The 21,957-nt window shown below is 46.7% G+C and overlaps 21 non-coding genes across 21 annotated transcripts; 7 read left to right on the top strand and 14 right to left on the bottom strand.

Moving 5' to 3' along the window:
* Positions 1–6,080: 6,080 nt before the first annotated feature.
* Trnaw-cca lies at positions 6,081–6,152 on the bottom strand. The gene has a single exon. It is a non-coding gene; the product is annotated as a tRNA-Trp (tRNA).
* A 118-nt stretch (positions 6,153–6,270) lies between these two features.
* Trnaa-cgc lies at positions 6,271–6,342 on the top strand. Its single transcript has one exon. It is a non-coding gene; the product is annotated as a tRNA-Ala (tRNA).
* Positions 6,343–6,617: 275 nt separating this feature from the next.
* Trnac-gca lies at positions 6,618–6,689 on the bottom strand. Its single transcript has one exon. It is a non-coding gene; the product is annotated as a tRNA-Cys (tRNA).
* Positions 6,690–7,007: 318 nt separating this feature from the next.
* On the bottom strand, positions 7,008–7,079 carry Trnaw-cca. The gene has a single exon. It is a non-coding gene; the product is annotated as a tRNA-Trp (tRNA).
* Positions 7,080–7,197: 118 nt separating this feature from the next.
* On the top strand, positions 7,198–7,269 carry Trnaa-cgc. The gene has a single exon. It is a non-coding gene; the product is annotated as a tRNA-Ala (tRNA).
* Positions 7,270–7,544: 275 nt separating this feature from the next.
* Positions 7,545–7,616, bottom strand: Trnac-gca. The gene has a single exon. It is a non-coding gene; the product is annotated as a tRNA-Cys (tRNA).
* Positions 7,617–7,934: 318 nt separating this feature from the next.
* On the bottom strand, positions 7,935–8,006 carry Trnaw-cca. The gene has a single exon. It is a non-coding gene; the product is annotated as a tRNA-Trp (tRNA).
* Positions 8,007–8,124: 118 nt separating this feature from the next.
* Positions 8,125–8,196, top strand: Trnaa-cgc. Its single transcript has one exon. It is a non-coding gene; the product is annotated as a tRNA-Ala (tRNA).
* A 6,198-nt stretch (positions 8,197–14,394) lies between these two features.
* Positions 14,395–14,465, bottom strand: Trnaw-cca. The gene has a single exon. It is a non-coding gene; the product is annotated as a tRNA-Trp (tRNA).
* Positions 14,466–14,583: 118 nt separating this feature from the next.
* Positions 14,584–14,655, top strand: Trnaa-cgc. The gene has a single exon. It is a non-coding gene; the product is annotated as a tRNA-Ala (tRNA).
* Positions 14,656–14,930: 275 nt separating this feature from the next.
* On the bottom strand, positions 14,931–15,002 carry Trnac-gca. The gene has a single exon. It is a non-coding gene; the product is annotated as a tRNA-Cys (tRNA).
* Positions 15,003–15,320: 318 nt separating this feature from the next.
* On the bottom strand, positions 15,321–15,392 carry Trnaw-cca. The gene has a single exon. It is a non-coding gene; the product is annotated as a tRNA-Trp (tRNA).
* Positions 15,393–15,510: 118 nt separating this feature from the next.
* Positions 15,511–15,582, top strand: Trnaa-cgc. Its single transcript has one exon. It is a non-coding gene; the product is annotated as a tRNA-Ala (tRNA).
* Positions 15,583–15,857: 275 nt separating this feature from the next.
* On the bottom strand, positions 15,858–15,929 carry Trnac-gca. The gene has a single exon. It is a non-coding gene; the product is annotated as a tRNA-Cys (tRNA).
* A 318-nt stretch (positions 15,930–16,247) lies between these two features.
* Trnaw-cca lies at positions 16,248–16,319 on the bottom strand. Its single transcript has one exon. It is a non-coding gene; the product is annotated as a tRNA-Trp (tRNA).
* Positions 16,320–16,437: 118 nt separating this feature from the next.
* Trnaa-cgc lies at positions 16,438–16,509 on the top strand. Its single transcript has one exon. It is a non-coding gene; the product is annotated as a tRNA-Ala (tRNA).
* A 275-nt stretch (positions 16,510–16,784) lies between these two features.
* Positions 16,785–16,856, bottom strand: Trnac-gca. Its single transcript has one exon. It is a non-coding gene; the product is annotated as a tRNA-Cys (tRNA).
* Positions 16,857–17,174: 318 nt separating this feature from the next.
* Trnaw-cca lies at positions 17,175–17,246 on the bottom strand. The gene has a single exon. It is a non-coding gene; the product is annotated as a tRNA-Trp (tRNA).
* Positions 17,247–17,364: 118 nt separating this feature from the next.
* On the top strand, positions 17,365–17,436 carry Trnaa-cgc. Its single transcript has one exon. It is a non-coding gene; the product is annotated as a tRNA-Ala (tRNA).
* A 276-nt stretch (positions 17,437–17,712) lies between these two features.
* Positions 17,713–17,784, bottom strand: Trnac-gca. The gene has a single exon. It is a non-coding gene; the product is annotated as a tRNA-Cys (tRNA).
* Positions 17,785–18,102: 318 nt separating this feature from the next.
* Trnaw-cca lies at positions 18,103–18,174 on the bottom strand. The gene has a single exon. It is a non-coding gene; the product is annotated as a tRNA-Trp (tRNA).
* Positions 18,175–21,957: the final 3,783 nt, after the last annotated feature.

Here is a 21,957-nt window from a genome sequence, read left to right as displayed (position 1 = left end):
TCGACCTCATGGCGGGAGGACGATGACCTGCAAGACTCTGGGCTGCGATCCCCCCCATTGAAATGTTGCTCCAAAGCCTTCGGTATGGCGTGCAGGGTGCATCTCAAACATGCATTTGCAACTCACCGCGACAATCGTCATTTGTTTTTTCGAGATACTGAAAAATGAAGGGGGCACCCGGGATTGAACCGGGGACCTCTCGATCTGCAGTCGAATGCTCTACGACTTTTTTTTTTTTTTTTTTTTTTTTTTTTTTTTTTTTTTTTTTTTTTTTTTTTTGGGCCTCCCTTCTCCCCACACAGCCCATCCATACGCTCACCTTTTTGTGCCTTCTTCGGCTAGCTTCTGCGCTTTTTTTGGAGATTTTGTTTTTGTTTATATATATACATATATATATATATATATATATATATATATTTTGCGGTGGTATATCTCAGGATCACTACCTCTCAAGCTCGTCTTCACTTAGTAATGGCATGAATGTTTCCGTGTCGTTCTGCATTCATCGATGTTTGAGTTGCTTGAAGGCTTGATTCAATGGCGTCGTCTCTTAGCGTTGAGAGTATGTTCGCCGAGATGGCCGCCGTGCTGTTTTCTTGCAGTTATTCACTAAAGTAACTGGTGTGTTCCTTGAGTTGGTGGAGACAAAATCAACAAGAGCATATGTTTCTCTTTCAGCATCATAGATAATAAGGAGAAAATAAAGGTCCGTGTTGAGGAAAAACGGGTATCTAGAAAGAAATACTGCCTCGTCTGAGTTAAACTTCATCAAATTAAACTATACGTGTCTTCTGGGGAACGTAAAGAAACAGAAATAAATATTGGCTCCACAAGTTTAGCATCCTGTTGCATGCTGCTTCTCTTGAGCCTTAGGTGCACACATTGCACCAACCATGAAACAATAAAAGTCCTGAGAACTGACAAAGAGATACCCTGATAATAGAAGAAATAAATAAAAGGCAATAATCGTACTCAATAGTTCGCACACTTAAAGTTTTCCATCATTCAAAGCAACGGTGAGAAATTTCTGAAATTTTTCTTTATATTTTCGTAATCGTTTGATCGCGTAATATTCGGCAATAAGATACATGAGAAAATCAGAAAGTGTAGGCGTTTTAGTCGTCAGCATATAATAGAGGTACTGTCCAATTAACCAGGTATAGCTATTATTTTTAGATTTCGGAAATAATTGCCAGTCCGGGTGGAGTATATCCTGCAGTTGTATTGCGGATGGCGACGTTCTATTAATAAGAGCCAGTTTCATTCTCGTCCAGTTCCAGATTTGCGTTTGATCTCTGCAGTATAATATGTGTTGCAACGTTTCCACATGTCCACATGCGTCGCAAGTCGGTGTAGGCCGTAATTGGATCTTACACAATTTCTCTCCCGTGGGCATCACCTCGTTCACAACATCATACCACACGGAACGAACTCGGGAACGAAGAAGAGGAGTGCTGATATTCATCCAAATTTGTCGCCAGTTCTTGCCAGGATACTTCATTTCTATAGAGTTATTCTGTTGCCGATTCGTAAATACACTGTAAACAGCCGCAGCAGTGAATGCTTGCAGGTGCTGATGCACATAGCTGGACTCCACGTAATATCGGCGAATATGAACGAGCTCGGGATGGATAGGTCCAACATTTATCGGTGGCGTCATATCCGGTGGTCGTAACTGCTGGAATAGACGTGCCGTAAGACCTGTCTGACTACATCGTAAGATCCTTGATGTTCTAGCTAGAAAAATCGCTAAGCACTGTGATTCAACATCTTTAAGGGCTAGACCACCTTTATAGTGAGGTAAAGCGGTAGTCTTGAAAGCGACTTTAAAAATATTACCTCGCCAAACGTACCAGCCTGCAAGAGCTAAAATTCTGTTTGCAATATCGGTAGGAATAGGGAGAACAGCGGCAACATGGTAAATCTTGCTGAGAACATAATAATTGACGAAATGTGCTCTCTGAATCCTGTCTAAAGACCGCATATTGTGCTCTCGAATCAAAGCTCGAAGGACGTTGAGCTTCTGTTCCCAATTCACTCTCACCATTTCCCGTGGATTCGAAGTGAGAATCAAACCAAGGTGCTTGAGTTGGTTGGTTGCCTCTAACCAAACGGTGTTCGCAAAGCGAGCCTGCGGACCTAAATGCAAGACTTTGGATTTCCGTTCGTTAAGGCGTGCACCGCAGGCGCTGGCATACCGGTGTACAAGCCGTCGCACGGTATCGAACTCTTCGTCGTTGTTGATAAGGACGCTAATATCGTCCGCATAAGCATGACAGACGGTCTTTGTATTCAGCGTTTGAAGACCCGGTAAGGTGACGCAAAACGTCTTCAGTAGTGGCTCTATAGCAACGGCGAAAAGAGTCGTAGAAAGCGGGCACCCTTGTCGCAAACCTTGTTGAATGGGCACAGGGGCTGTTAACTGGCCGTTGAATTTCACGCGGGAAGACGTATTGCAGATACAGTTCCTGATTATCTGTACGAAATGCTGGTTGAAACCCAGTTTTTCCAGCGTTCTGAACAGAAATCCGTGGTTAGTCCTATCAAATGCCTTATCGAAGTCAAAAAAGACTATTGCCAACGTGGTCTTGCAAATCCAAGTCAAATATGCAATATCTCGGTATTCGCACAGGGCGTCTATCATTGATCGGCCAGTAACCACGTTCATGTGATATGAACCAAGAACATTACGAAGGACTGGCTTGAGTCTGGCATTGATAATCCGAGTAAAGATTTTGAAATCTGCGTTGAGTAGGGTGATTGGTCGTAAGTTATTGAGTGAAGTCCCCGGTGACGGTTTGGAGACTAAGACTATCATGCCCTCAGTAAACTGCGATGGAAGAGCAGTATTCATTAACAATTCATTATACATGATAGTCAGTTCGTCGCCGAAAACATCCCAGTACCGAAGATAAAATTCAATCGGCAAACCGTCTAAGCCTGCAGCTTTTCCTTTCGCCGCAGACGTAATGATAGACTTCACTTCGAAGTTAGTTATGGTTGCCAGGAGCTGTGCGTGGTCGTCCGGATCCACCGATGCCGTAATGTTAGACAAAAATTCCTCTTCCGCCACTACATCTGTGTCATGCAGTGAGTAAAGTTGCCGGAAATGATTCCGGATAAAAGCCTTAAGCTCGCCTTGCTCATCACAAACACGACCTTCGTCATCTGTCAGTTGAGTAATGATTTTTTGTCTGCCCCTTTTAGCTTCCCGTATGATGTGGTACAAGCACGCAGACTCATTAAAGGTGTCATCGGAAAAGCGTGCCCGGAATTGGGCTCCTGCCAGAGACTCACGAACCAAAGCGGTGATTTTGGCTTTGGTACGTTTAATGCGTAGGAGATTGCCAGGCAGTGCAGAGGAATCGTTATACAACTGTCGGAGAGCGGTAAAATAAAACTCCAACGTCTGTTTCTTCCAGTACGCCTTAGCCCTGGCAAACTGACAGATACATTTCTTTATGTGCGGCTTCACTAACTCCGTCCACCAATGAACACGCTCCCTATATCGTTGCCGTCGCTGGAGGCACCATTGCCACGTTGCAATAAGATCCTTCTTCAGGTCGCCGTCGTTCAACAGGGCGACGTTCAGTTGCCAGACGCCTCGACCCAAAAAGGTTTTCTGCGATACATGCCGAAGCGTGATGTGATACGCACAGTGGTCGCTAAAATTAACAGGCCATATTTCACAATCCCTGGCAGCGCTTAAAATGTCTTTAGATACATAAAACCTATCCAGACGACTAGCGGAGGCAGCGGTAACATAAGTATATCCGGCGACCTGCGGGCGAAGTGAGCACCAGGTATCTTGTAAGTCCAGCCCATCAATTAAATCTCGTAACTCCAAACAAAAATTAAAATTCGGACACTGGTCTTCTCTGCGTACAACACAATTAAAATCGCCGCCCAATAAAATCCTCGAACAACCACAGGATAATAATGGTACAATTTCATCGCGATAAAAACCACTCCTATCCCTTCGGCCTGTAGATCCAGTCGGGGCGTAGACGTTGATCAAAAGCAAATCTTCGAATTGTACGACAATCCCTCTACCCGTTTCTAAAATCGCTCGAGGTCTGCAAGTGATGCCCGCTTTGTACAAAATTGCAGTCCCTGCCTCATCGCCGATATTGATGATGGCCTCATAGCCCGTGACATTCCCGACCTTGGGTGTGACGACTTCTTGTAAGAAAACGATATCTATATCGGCGGCGTACATATAGTCAGTCAAACATTTTAATTTGACATCAGATGTTATTCGATTTATATTAGCAGTTGCAATTTTGTAATCCCGCATAAGAAAGGGCAATACTATGTTATTGCGTATCGTCGGCCCAGGACGGCTGCTTGCTCGACCCCGGCGGGGGAGTGGTATCCATAAAAGCATCGGGTCCAGAACTGTCGACATGCATCACCACATCGGTCTCCTCTGAATGCTGCACGACCTGTACTCCATCGTCTGTAACGATTCTCTCACATTCATCGGTCCGGAACTGCTTGATTGTACGTTGCAGTTTCTGTTCAAGAGTACGAGTTTCCTCGTCACTCTGCTTACGGACCGATTTCTTTTGTCGTCCTTTCTTCTGAGGACGGACGTCCTCAACGTGTTCGTTGATGTCGGGTTTCGCAGCGGTAAGAGTAGCACCCGCGGGAGACTGTTCGTTGCCGGAAACTGCGCTTAGTGGAGAAGACACTTCAAGGGGATGGGAAACTCGCGGCTGGTTACCAGAGTCCTCAGGTGGAAGACTCTCCGCAGATGGGTACAGATGTTGATTGGGCAATCCTGGCGGAAGTTCCACACGGACCACGCCAGCATCAGAAGGGCGCGAATTTCCGGCCCCGTCGATTGCAGAGTTGTCCACGTCAGAATCAACGGGCAGTCGGCTCGCCGTAGCTGTGTTTACTTCGGCGGCGGTCACGTCAGGCACAACCTCAGCCGCGTGCAGCTGTGGCGCGCTAACGACAGACGGACCGACAAGGCTCTCGGCATACGTCGGCCTATTGCCAACCTGCCCTGCTGCAAGGGCATCGCGTTGTCGCAAAACACGACGCACTGGTTTAGCACGGGGACACGCGGCCTTCAGATGGTCCGTAGAGCCACAAAGTACACAAGTACGTGGTTGCCCCTCGTACATAACGAGTGCCCGGAAGCCTTGTATCACGACATTCGACGGGATATGCTTCGAGAGGTCAATTCGCGCTACCCTGACACCATTATCCACATTGAAGTGTTTAAGTCCACTCCACTGCTCTTGGTGAATGTCCAATACGTTCCCATACTGGGACAGACATTGCCGAATACGTGCAAGTTCAATTTCAAATGGTAGGTTGAACACACGGACCGTGCGCAGACCTAACCCAGCATGGGTAACGACAACTTTACAAATTTCACCATCAGAATTAACGAACTCGGCAGTACCCTTAGTTAAGTCCATTACACGTAAACAAGGCTCGTCACTAACAAGTTTCACGTAGACAGCATTCGCCAGGAAATCGTATGAAAATCCTAAAACTTCCTCGTCTGTAAGACTCAACCTGTCGAAGAAGAAATCGACTAATTCGTGGACCTGTGGTCGGCTAAAACCGAACGGGAATTGGAAACGCAACGTGTAACGGCGTAACTGATCATCCATGGCAAAGGCCATGATGTACTTACAAGGCCCAACCAGCTGCAGGCGCCGCCAAACACGCGCGGAGCGAGCACTCCGGCACGTCTGCACACGGCCGCTGCTGCGGCGGAACCACGACTGAGCTACACCCCCTTTCACGATCTTTCTGTTCCCATAACTTAAGGAAAAGTATTATACTCTGCCTGGCTAAAGACGTCTAATCGAGCAAAATATTGCGTAATCATTATCTCTCAGTTATATATTAGCGTTAAACGATATAAATATCAAAAATACTAGACACTTCGCGCCTGGAGAACGTGCGAGTCGGCGCCTTCACCTTAATGTCAGAACGCGAAAATTGCACTAGTAGCTTTTTTCAAGCAAGTTCTGTTCGTCCGTTCTCCGTAATCGTTTGGTATCTGATTAAACTGACATACTCGCCTATGGCTTCCGTAAACGAAAATTTCATTGTGACCCCGACGTGATTTGAACACGCAACCTTCTGATCTGGAGTCAGACGCGCTACCGTTGCGCCACGGAGTCGACGCTGCTTAGGTCTTGTCATGAATAGGTTCCTCCAACACTTACTGTACCGTTCAAACCTAAGAAATAATGACAGTAGGATCCACGAGGCACTCGTCCCAGATGTACTTGCTCTGGCGGGGGTGTAACTCAGTGGTAGAGTGTCTGCTTCGCGTGCAGAAAGTCCTGGGTTCAAATCCCAGCTCCTCCAATTTTTGTTTCTCCGTGCAGCGGTACAAGAAAACTTTTGCCTATCACCATATTCTACAAAATTCAGTGTACAAGATTCTTCCGCCAAGCAAGTGGATTTCGTACAGTTCGACCTCATGGCGGGAGGACGATGACCTGCAAGACTCTGGGCTGCGATCCCCCCCATTGAAATGTTGCTCCAAAGCCTTCGGTATGGCGTGCAGGGTGCATCTCAAACATGCATTTGCAACTCACCGCGACAATCGTCATTTGTTTTTTCGAGATACTGAAAAATGAAGGGGGCACCCGGGATTGAACCAGTGACCTCTCGATCTGCAGTCGAATGCTCTACGACTGAGCTATACCCCCTTTCACGATCTTTCTGTTCCCATAACTTAAGGAAAAGTATTATACTCTGCCTGGCTAAAGACGTCTAATCGAGCAAAATATTGCGTAATCATTATCTCTCAGTTATATATTAGCGTTAAACGATATAAATATCAAAAATACTAGACACTTCGCGCCTGGAGAACGTGCGAGTCGGCGCCTTCACCTTAATGTCAGAACGCGAAAATTGCACTAGTAGCTTTTTTCAAGCAAGTTCTGTTCGTCCGTTCTCCGTAATCGTTTGGTATCTGATTAAACTGACATACTCGCCTATGGCTTCCGTAAACGAAAATTTCATTGTGACCCCGACGTGATTTGAACACGCAACCTTCTGATCTGGAGTCAGACGCGCTACCGTTGCGCCACGGAGTCGACGCTGCTTAGGTCTTGTCATGAATAGGTTCCTCCAACACTTACTGTACCGTTCAAACCTAAGAAATAATGACAGTAGGATCCACGAGGCACTCGTCCCAGATGTACTTGCTCTGGCGGGGGTGTAACTCAGTGGTAGAGTGTCTGCTTCGCATGCAGAAAGTCCTGGGTTCAAATCCCAGCTCCTCCAATTTTTGTTTCTCCGTGCAGCGGTACAAGAAAACTTTTGCCTATCACCATATTCTACAAAATTCAGTGTACAAGATTCTTCCGCCAAGCAAGTGGATTTCGTACAGTTCGACCTCATGGCGGGAGGACGATGACCTGCAAGACTCTGGGCTGCGATCCCCCCCATTGAAATGTTGCTCCAAAGCCTTCGGTATGGCGTGCAGGGTGCATCTCAAACATGCATTTGCAACTCACCGCGACAATCGTCATTTGTTTTTTCGAGATACTGAAAAATGAAGGGGGCACCCGGGATTGAACAGGGGACCTCTCGATCTGCAGTCGAATGCTCTACGACTGAGCTATACCCCCTTTCACGATCTTTCTGTTCCCATTACTTAAGGAAAAGTATTATACTCTGCCTGGCTAAAGACGTCTAATCGAGCAAAATATTGCGTAATCATTATCTCTCAGTTATATATTAGCGTTAAACGATATAAATATCAAAAATACTAGACACTTCGCGCCTGGAGAACGTGCGAGTCGGCGCCTTCACCTTAATGTCAGAACGCGAAAATTGCACTAGTAGCTTTTTTCAAGCAAGTTCTGTTCGTCCGTTCTCCGTAATCGTTTGGTATCTGATTAAACAGACGTACTCGCCTATGGCTTCCGTAAACGAAAATTTCATTGTGACCTCGACGTGATTTGAACACGCAACCTTCTGATCTGGAGTCAGACGCGCTACCGTTGCGCCACGGAGTCGACGCTGCTTAGGTCTTGTCATGAATAGGTTCCTCCAACACTTACTGTACCGTTCAAACCTAAGAAATAATGACAGTAGGATACACGAGGCACTCGTCCCAGATGTACTTGCTCTGGCGGGGGTGTAACTCAGTGGTAGAGTGTCTGCTTCGCATGCAGAAAGTCCTGGGTTCAAATCCCAGCTCCTCCAATTTTTGTTTCTCCGTGCAGCGGTACAAGAAAACTTTTGCCTATCACCATATTCTACAAAATTCAGTGTACAAGATTCTTCCGCCAAGCAAGTGGATTTCGTACAGTTCGACCTCATGGCGGGAGGACGATGACCTGCAAGACTCTGGGCTGCGATCCCCCCCATTGAAATGTTGCTCCAAAGCCTTCGGTATGGCGTGCAGGGTGCATCTCAAACATGCATTTGCAACTCACCGCGACAATCGTCATTTGTTTTTTCGAGATACTGAAAAATGAAGGGGGCACCCGGGATTGAACCGGGGACCTCTCGATCTGCAGTCGAATGCTCTACGACTTTTTTTTTTTTTTTTTTTTTTTTTTTTTTTTTTTTGTTACCGGGCCTCCATCCACCCCTTATAGTCCGTCCTTCTGCTCGCCATTTAGTCGCCTTCGTCTGCGCGGCATCAAAGGCCTTTAATTGAAGGAAAATGAAAAACGTTGTGGATTACATGCGTCGTTCAGATACAAGCATCCATAGGAAGTAAATAGGAACTGAAATTTATTGCGGCTCCATTGCCTCGTGGTAACAGAAAACGTCAAGGAAGTTAAAAGGAAAGTGAAAATCCATTTCTTCGAAAATAGAAAAGCTTTGTTTTGAACTCTGCGAAATTGAAAGAGAACTAAAGTATTTCTCGAAAACAGAAAACTGAATATTCTTCTTCTTGCAAAATGAAGCTTGAAATCTTGCCAATCGATTACTTCAGAGGTGTTTGTAACTCGTGGTTCGGTCAACATGACGTAGTATTCGCCGTATTGATGGTCCGTCTTATCTTGAGTGAGTATCTGCTGAATGTTCGTTAACATGAAATTCAAACAATTGATCTAGCAGTCACTTTGTTTTTACGTTATAGTTTTGAGCAGGTAGTTAGCGAAGTTATCCTTATAGTTTTTCGTTTTCATTAGTATATGGTGGTGAGTTGTAAGATAGACCCAGAAGTCTTCTTTACTCTTTTCTGCTTTTGTAAATAAGTAATGTACAGTAGCGGCTTTTAACCAGTTTAGAGCGTTCCTTCTCGTCCGTGGGTACGGGGTATCGTCCGGCGTCAGAAAGGCAGCAGGGGTTATGTATCTGGGCGATGTTCGACTGATGAGTGCTAATTTGTTCGTGATATATTCCCATATATCTTTTACGTTGTCGCACACAAACCTGTGTTCATCAGTATCTATTAAATTACACGTTGTGCACAAAGGTGATTCTGCGAGGTGTATGTTATGTAGTTTGGAGTTAGTGGCCAATTTTCTGTTAACTGCGAAATACCAAGTGGCTTTCATTGTTGACGGCAAGTACGGACAATGGATGTTCTCCCAGATTACCTTCCAGTCGAAAAGGTTGTATTTTTCTTCGATGTTATTTTTCTTCTTATCTTTTAGAAGTTCCTGGTAAACGTGTTTCACTGTCGTCATTTCCTGTTCGGGGATCCTTGTTTGTACATAACTGTACTCCAGTAAAAACCATTTTAAGTGGTAAAGTCCGTTTGGAATATGTTGCACCGTGATGGGTGGACTGAGGTCGGCGGGAGCTATCTCAGTAAGCAGGTGAGCAGCGAGACTATCAGCTGAGTGTTTCCATTGGTGGAAAGTTTTTGATATGTATAAAGCTTGCGCCTTCTTTCCAACATCGACAAGATTTAAGCCACCATTTTTTGTGGCAAGCGTTAAGATGTCAAACTGGACTTTAAAAATGTGGTGATGGCTGACAAACTGTCCTAAAGCTGACATAATTCGTTTTGCAGTGAGTGTAGACATTGGTAAAACTTGAGCGATATAATTGAGTTTCGAGGTGAGGTATACATTTGCGACCGTTACTTTCTGAATTTCATTTAGTTTTCGTACACTGTGTTCTCGTATGCTGGCACGAATAGTCCGTAGAAGCTTTCTATAGTTGGTTGCAATGGTGTGCCGAATGTTACTCTGAAAATCAATTCCAAGACACTTGAAGATCTTCAGCTGACGTAGTTGTCCGTGAGGGTGTGATCCTAGGCCGCGGCCAATATTGAATATTCCAGACTTTGTCCAGTTTAGTTGTGCACCCGACGCTTGCTCATATTGCCTGACTAGCTGTAGTGCGGTCTCCACTTCAGTTCTATTTAGTACAAGGAAACCGACATCGTCTGCATACGCCTTGCACACTACTCGGGAGCCATGTATGACGACGCCCTGTAAACTTTGCGTCAGGGTAGCTAACAAAGGCTCAATGGCAATCGCAAAAAGCGCCATGGACATTGGGCAGCCCTGCCTGACGGAACTGGCTATCTCAATCGCTCGGGTAGGTTGGCCATTGATGATGACTCTGGATAAATTATTCGCTACCATCTGTTGTATAATTGCGACGAACCCAGGTGGAAAGCCCATCGAATACATGGTACGAAAGAGATACTGGTGGTTGACCCTGTCAAAGGCTTTGTCGAAGTCCAAGGACATGATGGCACATTTCAGCTTACAGACTTCCGCAATGGAGATTAAATCACGGTAGTCGCACAAAGTCTGTTGAATTTTCCGATCCTTTCCCACACTGGTCTGGTAAGGGCCAATGATACTGGTCATTGTAGATTTAAGCCTGTGGGCCAAAAGTCTCGCAAAGATTTTATAGTCGCTGTTGAGCAGCGTTATCGGTCGTAGTTTTTTTACGTTTGCTCTGCCTGAGTTTTTTTTAATTAGAACGACAATGCCGTCACAGAAGCTGGTGGGGATCACGTTGTTGTGGTCTAGAAGTTCGTTACAGATGCAAGTGATCTTCGCCTTTATGGTGTTCCAGAATTTTTGATAGAATTCGGCGGGAATTCCGTCAGGTCCGGGGGATTTATTCTTGGCACTTTCCCAGAGTACATATTCCACGTCTTCTTCGGTTGCCACGTCTAATAGCTTTTCCGCGTCCACGAGACTGACTCTGTTGCGCAAATTATTCAAAAGAGCATCCTGCGCTTGCACGTTAACTTCTTTATTGGACATCAAGGTGGTGAAGTAGTTTAGCACCGCCGCTTTAATCTCGTTGTGCGTAGTCAGCGTTGCGCCATCCTCAGCAATTAACTCCGTCAGTATTTTACGGGACCCTTTCCTACTTTCTTGGATCATATGGTAGACTGAGGTGAGTTCTTGGTGGACAGTAGTCTGGACCCGTGACCTGACTTTGTAGCCTTCTAGCTGCGTCCTCCTTAGGGTTAGGATTTTGGCCTGGATTTTCTTAATTCGTTGACAATTCTCGACAGCCGAAGTGCCGAGCATATACAGTTCCCGCAGACAATGAAAATAGAAATTGATCGTCCTTTGAAGCCAAAAGCCCTTTTCCCGTGCGTAGTTCATGAAGCACCACCTAATTTTAGGTTTGGCGCACCTGAGCCACCAATCAATGGCCGAATTATAAGAGGCAAATCTGTGCTCACATTCTCGCCAGGTATTGAGGAAGGCTTCTTGACACGCCGAGTCTTGTAGATGTGAAACATTTAATTTCCACAGGCCCCTGTATCGACACGTCCGTTGTCGGTCGAGAGTGATAGTACAGATGTATGCAGCATGATCTGAGAACGCCACTGGCCATACTTCTGATTGCAGAATGTTATTCCTCAAAGTGGGTGTGACATAAATGCGATCGAGACGGCTTGCCGAATGGGTCGTGATATGGGTAAACCCAGGTGCTGCACCATGCTTGAGGTCCCAAGAGTCAACTAAGCGCAAGTCTCGTACAATTCGTTCCAGTTCAAGTGATTTGTTAAGATTGGGAGTTTGGTCCTTTGCACTGATGACACAGTTAAAGTCGCCTCCGAAGATGACATTGTCGTGGCGGACGCCAAAGAGAGGAACTATTTCTTCTTTAAAGAATTCTGCTCTTTGACGTCTATTACTGGAACCGGATGGGGCATATACATTAATTAGTCTGTTGTTATAAAAAGTGCCCGCAATGCCCCTACTGTTCGGCAGTTTCGTGACGTCATGAATAATGATACCTTCCTTCACAATAAAAGCTGTACCTAATTCGCAACCGGCCCCAGGATTAGTGATGACATTATAACCTGGTATGCAATCAAGTCCGATCTCTGCTACTTCTTGTACAAACAAAATGTCTACGTCAGCTGCATATAAAAAGTCTTTTAAATGTTGTAGTTTAAGAGCGCTGCGTATCTTATTAATATTGAGAGTAGCAAGTCGATAGGCCTGTGGCGGAATTGTGGTGGACTAAACAGAAACAAGACCTAAAACCAGTCCGATATCAAACAGAAATAACGCTGGAAATACAAGTCACGTCGTAAAAGCACTTTGGAAGCAATTCCAGATAACAAAAACATGTATTGACAGTCACTTTAAAGGCAGAGTTAAAAATATTCTCCGTTTGAGAAGGGAGCAGTCATGCGCTCTTTTTGCGCGGTAGACTCCGTCGAGGCGTTAGCTTTCTCATTAACATCGTCGTCTTTAGAGACTGAAGTTACGGCTGTCACCGCTTCGGAAGTATCCATACTGTCGACGTCGGCAGTGGATTCTGTATCGTCTGCCCAACTAGTTGGCGGTGGCTGTGTTGAGGGCGTTACCGACTCGTGAGCAGGATAGAGTTTGACCATGCGGACATCACAGTCGGCTCGGAGTTGAGCTGACTGTTCGGGGTTCAGAGGTAGAGCATCTGAGACATTGTCAATGACTGATGGTAAACTGGCTGAGGGATGATCATGGTTTGTGCTATCAGATGCTTTGTCACTGAGTTGTTCACCTATCTGTTTAGCCTTTTCGCGCAGAACCGGTGCCATCTGTTCTGCACCCTGGCGGGCAACTCTCCGTTTTTTAGTTTTTCTGGGAGACGTATGATTTTGTGGGCCTTGATCGGAACCTGCTGGAGATTCCCCCCGTGGAGTAGCAGCGGCCGATGGGGACGCAGCCGTTGGCATGTCGGATGGCTGTTCTTCTGTGACTACGACGGACGGCGATATTTCTATGGGTTTAGGTGGGGTCGCTTCCGGCGTTGCAACAGTCTCCATTCGCGTCACTGTCGCAGGCATTACAGTATTTTCACTGACTTCGGTGACCGTGGATAGAGCCGGAAGCCCACGCGCTGCGGCGACGTACGTCACAGGCAGTGATGTCATCGCGGGGGGCCTGGCAGCCTCGCCGGCAGGCAGCTGCGCCACTCGCCTCTGCATGCATTCGGCACGCACGTGACCCGTCGAGTTGCATGCGGCACACGTTCGAGGCTGATCATCGTACATGACTATCGCACGATACCCGCATACGTTTACATAAGACGGGATGTGCTTCTGCAGCTCGATTTTCAATTGCCGCACCCCATTAAGAACCGGGAACTTATGTGCGCTAGACCAACGTTCCGCAAATTGCTTATGATTTTACCGTACGGACAGAGCACTGCGTTGATCTGTTCACTGGTTATTTCAAATGGAAGTTCAAAAATTCTAACAGTCCGTATTCCTAGGCCGGCATGCGAAACAGCAACTTCTCCCACATTTCCATCACTATGTTTAAACTTTAGGATACCACCACAAGATTCAACGATTTTCTCACACATCTCTGATCGAGCTAATTTAACGAAAACGGTGCTACTGACAATCGAAAGATGTATCCCGATTATGTCCTCAAGTCCTATCTTTACTTCATCTTCTAACCATTGCTCAACTTCAAAAGATTTAAGTCGGACAAAATTTCTGTCAAAAGTAAACTTCAGTGTGTCTTTCCTACTCGGTTGAGACATCACGAAATCGAGTTCATTTGCAGATCACACCAAAACACTGGTAGACACTGAAGCAAGCGCAGCGACTCACCACACGTAAACAGCGACGGCGCGGCGCGCAGCACAGCACGTCCGACCGCTACCGCGTCCGCCGGCTGTCGACTGAGCTATACCCCCTTTCACGAGCTTTCTGTTCCCATAACTTAAGGAAAAGTATTATACTCTGCCTGGCTAAAGACGTCTAATCGAGCAAAATATTGCGTAATCATTATCTCTCAGTTATATATTAGCGTTAAACGATATAAATATCAAAAATACTAGACACTTCGCGCCTGGAGAACGTGCGAGTCGGCGCCTTCACCTTAATGTCAGAACGCGAAAATTGCACTAGTAGCTTTTTTCAAGCAAGTTCTGTTCATCCGTTCTCCGTAATCGTTTGGTATCTGATTAAACTGACATACTCGCCTATGGCTTCCGTAAACGAAAATTTCATTGTGACCCGACGTGATTTGAACACGCAACCTTCTGATCTGGAGTCAGACGCGCTACCGTTGCGCCACGGAGTCGACGCTGCTTAGGTCTTGTCATGAATAGGTTCCTCCAACACTTACTGTACCGTTCAAACCTAAGAAATAATGACAGTAGGATCCACGAGGCACTCGTCCCAGATGTACTTGCTCTGGCGGGGGTGTAACTCAGTGGTAGAGTGTCTGCTTCGCATGCAGAAAGTCCTGGGTTCAAATCCCAGCTCCTCCAATTTTTGTTTCTCCGTGCAGCGGTACAAGAAAACTTTTGCCTATCACCATATTCTACAAAATTCAGTGTACAAGATTCTTCCGCCAAGCAAGTGGATTTCGTACAGTTCGACCTCATGGCGGGAGGACGATGACCTGCAAGACTCTGGGCTGCGATCCCCCCCATTGAAATGTTGCTCCAAAGCCTTCGGTATGGCGTGCAGGGTGCATCTCAAACATGCATTTGCAACTCACCGCGACAATCGTCATTTGTTTTTTCGAGATACTGAAAAATGAAGGGGGCACCCGGGATTGAACCGGGGACCTCTCGATCTGCAGTCGAATGCTCTACGACTGAGCTATACCCCCTTTCACGATCTTTCTGTTCCCATAACTTAAGGAAAAGTATTATACTCTGCCTGGCTAAAGACGTCTAATCGAGCAAAATATTGCGTAATCATTATCTCTGAGTTATATATTAGCGTTAAACGATATAAATATCAAAAATACTAGACACTTCGCGCCTGGAGAACGTGCGAGTCGGCGCCTTCACCTTAATGTCAGAACGCGAAAATTGCACTAGTAGCTTTTTTCAAGCAAGTTCTGTTCGTCCGTTCTCCGTAATCGTTTGGTATCTGATTAAACTGACATACTCGCCTATGGCTTCCGTAAACGAAAATTTCATTGTGACCCCGACGTGATTTGAACACGCAACCTTCTGATCTGGAGTCAGACGCGCTACCGTTGCGCCACGGAGTCGACGCTGCTTAGGTCTTGTCATGAATAGGTTCCTCCAACACTTACTGTACCGTTCAAACCTAAGAAATAATGACAGTAGGATCCACGAGGCACTCGTCCCAGATGTACTTGCTCTGGCGGGGGTGTAACTCAGTGGTAGAGTGTCTGCTTCGCATGCAGAAAGTCCTGGGTTCAAATCCCAGCTCCTCCAATTTTTGTTTCTCCGTGCAGCGGTACAAGAAAACTTTTGCCTATCACCATATTCTACAAAATTCAGTGTACAAGATTCTTCCGCCAAGCAAGTGGATTTCGTACAGTTCGACCTCATGGCGGGAGGACGATGACCTGCAAGACTCTGGGCTGCGATCCCCCCCATTGAAATGTTGCTCTAAAGCCTTCGGTATGGCGTGCAGGGTGCATCTCAAACATGCATTTGCAACTCACCGCGACAATCGTCATTTGTTTTTTCGAGATACTGAAAAATGAAGGGGGCACCCGGGATTGAACCGGGGACCTCTCGATCTGCAGTCGATTGCTCTACGACTGAGCTATACCCCCTTTCACGATCTTTCTGTTCCCATAACTTAAGGAAGAGTATTATACTCTGCCTGGCTAAAGACGTCTAATCGAGCAAAATATTGCGTAATCATTATCTCTCAGTTATATATTAGCGTTAAACGATATAAATATCAAAAATACTAGACACTTCGCGCCTGGAGAACGTGCGAGTCGGCGCCTTCACCTTAATGTCAGAACGCGAAAATTGCACTAGTAGCTTTTTTCAAGCAAGTTCTGTTCGTCCGTTCTCCGTAATCGTTTGGTATCTGATTAAACTGACATACTCGCCTATGGCTTCCGTAAACGAAAATTTCTTTGTGACCCCGACGTGATTTGAACACGCAACCTTCTGATCTGGAGTCAGACGCGCTACCGTTGCGCCACGGAGTCGACGCTGCTTAGGTCTTGTCATGAATAGGTTCCTCCAACACTTACTGTACCGTTCAAACCTAAGAAATAATGACAGTAGGATCCACGAGGCACTCGTCCCAGATGTACTTGCTCTGGCGGGGGTGTAACTCAGTGGTAGAGTGTCTGCTTCGCATGCAGAAAGTCCTGGGTTCAAATCCCAGCTCCTCCAATTTTTGTTTCTCCGTGCAGCGGTACAAGAAAACTTTTGCCTATCACCATATTCTACAAAATTCAGTGTACAAGATTCTTCCGCCAAGCAAGTGGATTTCGTACAGTTCGACCTCATGGCGGGAGGACGATGACCTGCAAGACTCTGGGCTGCGATCCCCCCCATTGAAATGTTGCTCCAAAGCCTTCGGTATGGCGTGCAGGGTGCATCTCAAACATGCATTTGCAACTCACCGCGACAATCGTCATTTGTTTTTTCGAGATACTGAAAAATGAAGGGGGCACCCGGGATTGAACCGGGGACCTCTCGATCTGCAGTCGAATGCTCTACGACTGAGCTATACCCCCTTTCACGATCTTTCTGTTCCCATAACTTAAGGAAAAGTATTATACTCTGCCTGGCTAAAGACGTCTAATCGAGCAAAATATTGCGTAATCATTATCTCTCAGTTATATATTAGCGTTAAACGATATAAATATCAAAAATACTAGACACTTCGCGCCTGGAGAACGTGCGAGTCGGCGCCTTCACCTTAATGTCAGAACGCGAAAATTGCACTAGTAGCTTTTTTCAAGCAAGTTCTGTTCGTCCGTTCTCCGTAATCGTTTGGTATCTGATTAAACTGACATACTCGCCTATGGCTTCCGTAAACGAAAATTTCATTGTGACCCCGACGTGATTTGAACACGCAACCTTCTGATCTGGAGTCAGACGCGCTACCGTTGCGCCACGGAGTCGACGCTGCTTAGGTCTTGTCATGAATAGGTTCCTCCAACACTTACTGTACCGTTCAAACCTAAGAAATAATGACAGTAGGATCCACGAGGCACTCGTCCCAGATGTACTTGCTCTGGCGGGGGTGTAACTCAGTGGTAGAGTGTCTGCTTCGCATGCAGAAAGTCCTGGGTTCAAATCCCAGCTCCTCCAATATTTGTTTCTCCGTGCAGCGGTACAAGAAAACACTTGCCTATCACCATATTCTACAAAATTCAGTGTACAAGATTCTTCCGCCAAGCAAGTGGATTTCGTACAGTTCGACCTCATGGCGGGAGGACGATGACCTGCAAGACTCTGGGCTGCGATCCCCCCCCATTGAAATGTTGCTCCAAAGCCTTCGGTATGGCGTGCAGGGTGCATCTCAAACATGCATTTGCAACTCACCGCGACAATCGTCATTTGTTTTTTAGAGATACTGAAAAATGAAGGGGGCACCCGGGATTGAACCGGGGACCTCTCGATCTGCAGTCGAATGCTCTACGACTGAGCTATACCACCTTTCACGACCTTTCTGTTCCCATAACTTAAGGAAAAGTATTATACTCTGCCTGGCTAAAGACGTCTAATCGAGCAAAATATTGCGTAATCATTATCTCTCAGTTATATATTAGCGTTAAACGATATAAATATCAAAAATACTAGACACTTCGCGCCTGGAGAACGTGCGAGTCGGCGCCTTCACCTTAATGTCAGAACGCGAAAATTGCACTAGTAGCTTTTTTCAAGCAAGTTCTGTTCGTCCGTTCTCCGTAATCGTTTGGTATCTGATTAAACTGACATACTCGCCTATGGCTTCCGTAAACGAAAATTTCATTGTGACCCCGACGTGATTTGAACACGCAACCTTCTGATCTGGAGTCAGACGCGCTACCGTTGCGCCACGGAGTCGACGCTGCTTAGGTCTTGTCATGAATAGGTTCCTCCAACACTTACTGTACCGTTCAAACCTAAGAAATAATGACAGTAGGATCCACGAGGCACTCGTCCCAGATGTACTTGCTCTGGCGGGGGTGTAACTCAGTGGTACGACAGTTCCGCCGCAGCAGCGGCCGTGTGCAGACGTGCCGGAGTGCTCGCTCCGCGCGTGTTTGGCGGCGCCTGCAGCTGGTTGAGCCTTGTAAGTACATCATGGCCTTTGCCATGGATGATCAGTTACGCCGTTACACGTTGCGTTTCCAATTCCCGTTCGGTTTTAGCCGACCACAGGTCCACGAATTAGTCGATTTCTTCTTCGACAGATTGAGTCTTACAGACGAGGACGTTTTAGGATTTTCATACGATTTCCTGGCGAATGCTGTCTACGTGAAACTTGTTAGTGACGAGCCTTGTTTACGTGTAATGGACTTAACTAAGGGTACTGCCGAGTTCGTTAATTCTGATGGTGAAATTTGTAAAGTTGTCGTTACCCATGCTGGGTTAGGTCTGCGCACGGTCCGTGTGTTCAACCTACCATTTGAAATTGAACTTGCACGTATTCGGCAATGTCTGTCCCAGTATGGGAACGTATTGGACATTCACCAAGAGCAGTGGAGTGGACTTAAACACTTCAATGTGGATAATGGTGTCAGGGTAGCGCGAATTGACCTCTCGAAGCATATCCCGTCGAATGTCGTGATACAAGGCTTCCGGGCACTCGTTATGTACGAGGGGCAACCACGTACTTGTGTACTTTGTGGCTCTACGGACCATCTGAAGGCCGCGTGTCCCCGTGCTAAACCAGTGCGTCGTGTTTTGCGACAACGCGATGCCCTTGCAGCAGGGCAGGTTGGCAATAGGCCGACGTATGCCGAGAGCCTCGTCGGTCCGTCTGTCGTTAGCGCGCCACAGCTGCACGCGGCTGAGGTTGTGCCTGACGTGACCGCCGCCGATGTAAACACAGCTACGGCGAGCCGACTGCCCGTTGATTCTGACGTGGACAACTCTGCAATCGACGGGGCCGGAAATTCGCGCCCTTCTGATGCTGGCGTGGTCCGTGTGGAACTTCCGCCAGGATTGCCCAATCAACATCTGCACCCATCTGCGGAGAGTCTTCCACCTGAGGACTCTGGTAACCAGCCGCGAGTTTCCCATCCCCTTGAAGTGTCTTCTCCGCTAAGCGCAGTTTCCGGCAACGAACAGTCTCCCGCGGGTGCTACTCTTACCGCTGCGAAACCCGACATCAACGAACACGTTGAGGACGTCCGTCCTCAGAAGAAAGGACGACAAAAGAAATCGGTCCGTAAGCAGAGTGACGAGGAAACTCGTACTCTTGAACAGAAACTGCAACGTACAATCAAGCAGTTCCGGACCGATGAATGTGAGAGAATCGTTACAGACGATGGAGTACAGGTCGTGCAGCATTCAGAGGAGACCGATGTGGTGATGCATGTCGACAGTTCTGGACCCGATGCTTTTATGGATACCACTCCCCCGCCGGGGTCGAGCACGCAGCCGTCCTGGGCCGACGATACGCAATAACATAGTATTGCCCTTTCTTATGCGGGATTACAAAATTGCAACTGCTAATATAAATCGAATAACATCTGATGTCAAATTAAAATGTTTGACTGACTATATGTACGCCGCCGATATAGATATCGTTTTCTTACAAGAAGTCGTCACACCCAAGGTCGGGAATGTCACGGGCTATGAGGCCATCATCAATATCGGCGATGAGGCAGGGACTGCAATTTTGTACAAAGCGGGCATCACTTGCAGACCTCGAGCGATTTTAGAAACGGGTAGAGGGATTGTCGTACAATTCGAAGATTTGCTTTTGATCAACGTCTACGCCCCGACTGGATCTACAGGCCGAAGGGATAGGAGTGTTTTTTATCGCGATGAAATTGTACCATTATTATCCTGTGGTTGTTCGAGGATTTTATTGGGCGGCGATTTTAATTGTGTTGTACGCAGAGAAGACCAGTGTCCGAATTTTAATTTTTGTTTGGAGTTGCGAGATTTAATTGATGGGCTGGACTTACAAGATACCTGGTGCTCACTTCGCCCGCAAGTCGCCGGATATACTTATGTTACCGCTGCCTCCGCTAGTCGTCTGGATAGGTTTTATGTATCTAAAGACATTTTAAGCGCTGCCAGGGATTGTGAAATATGGCCTGTTAATTTTAGCGACCACTGTGCGTATCACATCACGCTTCGGCATGTCTCGCAGAAAACCTTTTTGGGTCGAGGCGTCTGGCAACTGAACGTCGCCCTGTTGAACGACGGCGACCTGAAGAAGGATCTTATTGCAACGTGGCAATGGTGCCTCCAGCGACGACAACGATATAGGGAGCGTGTTCATTGGTGGACGGAGTTAGTGAAGCCGCACATAAAGAAATGTATTTGTCAGTTTGCCAGGGCTACGGCGTACTGGAAGAAACAGACGTTGGAATTTTATTTTACCGCTCTCCGCCAGTTGTACAACGATTCCTCTGCACTGCCTGGCAATCTCCTTCGCATTAAACGTACCAAAGCCAAAATCACCGCATTGGTTCGTGAGTCTCTGGCAGGAGCCCAAGTCAGGGCACGCGCTTTCGATGACACCTTTAACGAGTCAGCGTCCTTGTACCACGTAATACGGGAAGCTAAAAGAGGCAGACAAAAAATCATTACTCAACTGACAGATGACGATGGTCGTGTTTATGATGAGCAAGGCGAGCTTAAGGCTTTTATCCGGAATCATTTTCGGCAACTTTACTCAGTGCCTGACACAGATGTAGAGGCGGGAGAGGAATTTTTGTCTAACATTACGGCATCGGTGGATCCGGACGACCACGCACTGCTCCTGGCCAACATAACTAACTTCGAAGTGAAGTCAATCATTACGTCTGCGGCGAAAGGAAAAGCTGCAGGATCAGACGGTTTGCCGGTTGAATTTTATCTCCGGTATTGGGATGTTTTCGGCGACGAACTGACTATCATGTATAATGAATTGTTAACGAATACTGCTTTTCCATCGCAGTTCACTGAGGGCCTGATAGTCTTAGTCTCCAAACCGTCACCAGGGACTTCACTCAATAACTTGCGACCAATCACCCTACTCAATGCAGATTTCAAAATCTTTACTCGGATTCTGAATGCCAGGCTCAAGCCAGTCCTTAGTAAAGTGCTTGGTTCATACCACATGAACGTGGTTACTGGTCGATCGATGATAGACGCCCTGTGCGAATACCGAGATATTGCATATTTGACTTGGATTTGCAAGACCACGTTGGCAATAGTCTTTTTTGACTTCGATAAGGCATTTGATCGGACTAACCATGGATTTCTATTCCGAACGCTGGACAAACTGGGTTTCAACCATCGTTTCGTACAGATCATCAGGAACTGTATCTGCAATACGTCTTCCCGCGTGAAATTCAACGGCCAGTTAACAGCCCCTGTGCCCATTCAACAAGGTTTGCGACAAGGGTGCCCGCTTTCCACGACTCTTTTCGCCATTGCTATAGAGCCACTACTGAAAACGTTTTCCGTCACCTTACCGGGTCTTCAAACGCTGAATACAAAGACCGTCTGTCATGCCTATGCGGACGATATCAGCGTCCTTATCAACAACGACGAAGAGTTCGATACCGTGCGACGGCTTGTCCACCGGTATGCCAGCGCCTGCGGTGCACGCCTTAACGAACGGAAATCCAAAGTCTTGCATCTAGGTCCGCAGGCTCGCTTCGCGGACACCGTTTGGTTAGA

This window comes from Schistocerca americana, chromosome 3 (genome assembly GCF_021461395.2).
Source record: "Schistocerca americana isolate TAMUIC-IGC-003095 chromosome 3, iqSchAmer2.1, whole genome shotgun sequence".
NCBI classification, from domain to species: Eukaryota; Metazoa; Arthropoda; class Insecta; order Orthoptera; family Acrididae; genus Schistocerca; species Schistocerca americana.
The sequence above is the reverse complement of the archived record's forward strand: the minus strand, read 5'-3'. Positions and strand labels throughout refer to the sequence as shown.